At 35.7% G+C, this 4710-nt stretch overlaps 1 pseudogene; it reads left to right on the forward strand.

Moving 5' to 3' along the window:
- The first annotated feature begins 2783 nt into the window (after window positions 1-2783).
- Window positions 2784-3385, forward strand: LOC119522235 (annotated as a pseudogene).
- Window positions 3386-4710: the final 1325 nt, after the last annotated feature.

Genomic DNA, 4710 nt, shown 5'->3' on the forward strand with positions numbered 1-4710 from the left:
CTAGAAAGAGTATTCAAAGGAATTGTTGAGGAAAACTTCCCAAACCTTCTGCACAATATAAATACACAAAGCATAAAAGCCCAGTGAACTCCAAATAGAATAAATCCAAATAAACCCACTCCAAGACATATTCTGATCAGACTCTCTAATACTGAAGAGAAGGAGCAAGTTCTGAAAGCAGCAAGAGAAAAGCAATTCACCACCTACAGAGGAAACAACATAAGACTAAGTTGTGACTACTCAGTGGCCACCATGGAGGTGAGAAGGCAGTGGCATGACATATTTAAAACTCTGAGAGAGAAAAATTTCCAACCAAGACTACTTTATCCAGCAAAACTCTCCTTCAAATTTGAGGGAGAGCTTAAATTTTTCACAGACAAACAAATGCTGAGAGAGTTTGCCAATAAAAGACCGGCCCTACTTCAGATACTAAAGGGAGCCCTACCAACAGAGAAACAAAGAAAGGAGAAAGAGATATAGAGAATTTTAACAGACATATATAGAACCTTACATCCCAAATCACCAGGGCACTCATTTTTCTCTAGTGATCATGGATCTTTCTCCAGAATGGACCATATGCTGGGACATAAAACAAGCCTCAATAAATTAAAAAAACAAAAACAAAAACAATTGAACGTATTCCAAGCACAATCTCTGACCACAATGGAATACAAATAGTCAATAATTTTTGAATTGTAACTCCACTCTTTACTTCCAACATGATATAAAATACACAAACTCTAATGACAAATCAGTGGTTTTGAACTCAATGTAAAATATGTAATTTTTGACAAGAACTACATAAAGGTGGGGGAATGGAGGAGTATAGGTACATAGTTTATGTGTCCTATTGAAATTAAGTTGGTATCAAAGAAAAACAAGATTGTTATGGATTTAAGAGTTTAATTGTAAGCCCCACAGTAAACACAAAGGTATTATCAGAGAATATGACCATAGAGATGAAAAGCAGAGTATGGATTAAGAGAAATGGGGGAAGGGGCAATGGGGAATTAAGAAATGAGTGTAGGGTTGCTGTTTGAGCTGAAGGGAAACTTCTACTAATGGATGGTGGGAAGGTGATAGCATTACAGCATTCTAAATGTGATTAATCCCACTAATGGAATGCTAGGGAGGGGTTGGAATGGGAAGATTTAGGCTGTATATATGTTTCCACAATTGAGAAAAAAAAAGACCATCTAAATAGATGACAATTGAATGCCAAGGATGACCCTTGATGGGATCTGAGGATGGAGGATAGGAGGCTCAAAGGGACACAGTTGAGACATAAGGAAAAGGAAATATAGAAGGTAAGCTTTGTATCATTGTTGAATCTCTTGTACTTCTTAGCTGCGCTTAATGAGATTGCGTCAAAGAATGTTCTTGTTCATGGGAATTGTATATGTGAATTATAGTGTTTGTTCAAGGATGTGTGCAGCTAGCTCTCATATGTTCAGAAGACAGAGCAATAGATGATGGATGATAGATAAGGAGAGAGGAAAGGAAGGAGGGAGGGAGGGAAAGAAATAGTGGTCTGACAACATGTTAAAGTTAGTGGATTGGTATATTGGGGGGGTCAGGGAATGCTGGAGTTCTGTGTATGAGGTTTGTATTGTTTTTGCAACTGCTCCTATAACTTTGAATTCATTTTAAAATAAAATGTAACAATAAATAAATAAATAAATAAATAAATAAAGTAAAAGCATTAAAAAAATGGGTTGATGAAGAAAACTTGAGGGCAATATATGGAATGACATAAGCCAGACACATAAGGATAAATACTTTAGGGTCTCACTGATAGGAATTAATGTGTAAGCTCATAGACATGAAATATAAGTTGCCAGGATATACAAGGAGGCTAAAGAATGTTCAAATAGGTAGAACTTAATTGTTTGGAAATGAACAGAGATGATGGTAGCATATTGTGAGAATAACTAACAGTGCTGAATGGTGCATGAACATGGTGGAAAGGGGAAGCTCAGTCATGGATGTCACCAGAAGAAAAGTTGGAGGTTAAAAGATGGAAGTGTATAAAACAGTGAACCTTGTGGTGGGTAATGCCTGTGATTAACTGTACAAATATTAGAAATCTCTTTCATGAACCAGAACAAATGTATGACACTACCAACTAGAAGTTAATAATAGAGGGGTATATAGGAAAAAATATATACCTATTACAAACTATACACTACAGTTAATAGTATTTCAGTGTTCTTTCATAAACTAACACATGTACTATACCAATACTGAGTCAACAATGGAGGGGGGGTTAAGTGTATGGGAGGACTGGAGTTTCCTTTTTTTGTATTTATTTCTTTTCTGGAGTAATGAAAATTTTCCAAAAATTAAGAAAAACTTAATTGTGATGGATGCACATCTGTATGATGGTACTGGGGGCAATTGATTGTACACTTTGGATCTTTGGATAATTGTGTGGTATGTGAACAATCACAATAAAAATGCAATAAAAAAGATAGACTCTAAGTCAAAAACTATTAAGAGGAACAAAGATGGTCACTATATACTGATAAAGGGGTTAATTCAACAAGAAGACATCATTTATAAATATATAGGCACCTAATAGTAGAGCCCCAAAATATATGAAGCATATATTGCCAGATTTGAAGGAAGAAATAGATGGTTTTACATTAATATTAGGTGACTTCAATATACCTTTGTCAATAATGCAGAGAGAGTTGGGCATGATTGTGGGGTAAGGTGCTCCAGGGTACCATTCCAACAGAAAATCTTTGAACAAATAGCAAAAATGAGCAGAGCAGAGCATGATGGGTTGCATGCCAAGTGGGAGGCCTGGGACTCCTGCTCATCATTTGCTGGTCCATGTCCATGGCCACTGTCTGCTGCTTCTACCCATTTGCTTCCAATACACAGCCACTGAGCCATGCCTGTGCAGCAATAACACGTCAACCCTGCTGCATGCCATTATGCCTCCCATGCAAGGCCACTGAGGAAGTTATTTTTCTTCACAGTTTGGGAGATACAAGGGATGGGTGAGCAGAAGCCTTTGCAGGTATCAGAAGTTCACATATCAAATATATCTGCCTACATGTTCCAGTTATCCTGTTGTATTAAATATGAACATGACTATGCCTTCATGATTTGGTATAATTGGGATTTCACTCAGTTCATAGGCGGATGTACCTGGAATCAAGCAGGCAGCATAAAACATCAAAGCTTTGATAGAACAAGAGGTGAGGAATGGAATTCCTTCTAACAGAATTATTTTGGGAAGATTTTCTCAGGGCAGAACATTATCTTTATATATTCTCTTACCACCCAGCAGAAACTGGAAGATATTTTACTCAGTTGCTGGCTACAACTTCAGGCTTCATTTCCACAAGATGTGATGGACATAGCAATTCACTGATAAAGTCCTACCATCAGTTGATTGACACCATTGAGAAGCCTTGTATAGAAGTACACCAGCATCATTGTAGTAAAGTAAAAACCCTTGAATCTGTCCAATCCTGAAACATCATGTTTGCAATGATAAAATGTTTTGCAAATACATACAAATGACACAGATTAAATAATATTTCCTTTTGGGTAATTTATGATATTTTAAATTTCTATACATGTATTTGTATAATATGACCCCAGAGTATTAAAATAGGTGCAACAACTAGCTTAATTTTCCCAAATGTTATTCAGAAAAACAATAAAATACTGACACCAGAATTTTTGTTACATAATTTGAAAATTATTAGTATGCTTAATGAAAATTTGTTCAGGTATATGAACAGTTAAAATATAAACAATTTGAGCACACTGTTACTTAGACTATGGATTTATTCCAAAATTGCTTAGTCACCAAATAGTGGCTTTATTTTTATATATTTATTCATACATACATAATAACTAATAGAAAACATGCAATGGTATTGCATTATTCTTAATAGAGGTAATGTTTTTAAGTGTTAATGAAAGAGTGATATTATTGATATCCTCAATTAATGGCCCTTTTATTCTTGGGACCAGGCTTTTTTTCCCTATCATTTCTGATTTATATTATTTTCTTCTGTCTAAGAAAAGACATGTGTTCTTCCTTTATTATCCTTTGTGGGAGACCAAATATTGCCTTTCAGCCATGAAAATCTGGTGTTAATAAATGCTGTAATTTGGCATTCTGAATCACAGACATACAGTATTTGAAATGTATTTTAAATTTTACATCTGTTAAGACTGTCTCTCCAAAATGAGGGAGAGATTTACAATTCCTAGATCAAAAATAGCTGAGAGAGTTCATCACCACTAGACATGCCCTATAAGTAATGCTGAAAGGAATTATTCAGATTGAAAGGAAAGAATTTGGTGCTCCAAAATATATGAAGGAAATATGGACAGATTTGAAGGGAGAAATAGTTCTACATAAGTAGTAGTTGAATTCAGTACATGGCTTTCAAAAATAGGTAGAAAATTTAGACACAGCTTCAAGAGATGGGTACAGTCTTATGAGATATGTACTACCGTGTGAAATCCAGTGAGCTGTCCAAAGTGACATGGCTAGAAAATGGAGTCAGGATTTGAATCTGGTCTTCCTAACTCAAAAGCTATGCTATTGCCTGCAATTTAAGGTCAACACTGTTGTGCAATGTGTGTGCTACACAAATGTTCCCAGGATAGGGAATGATTGGGAACTAGAATTCAGCAGCCCACCCTCCTGGTCCTGGGCTTTTTTTGTTGTGTGATTTT

The sequence above is a fragment of the Choloepus didactylus genome, chromosome X (assembly GCF_015220235.1).
Source record: "Choloepus didactylus isolate mChoDid1 chromosome X, mChoDid1.pri, whole genome shotgun sequence".
Taxonomy (NCBI): Eukaryota; Metazoa; Chordata; class Mammalia; order Pilosa; family Megalonychidae; genus Choloepus; species Choloepus didactylus.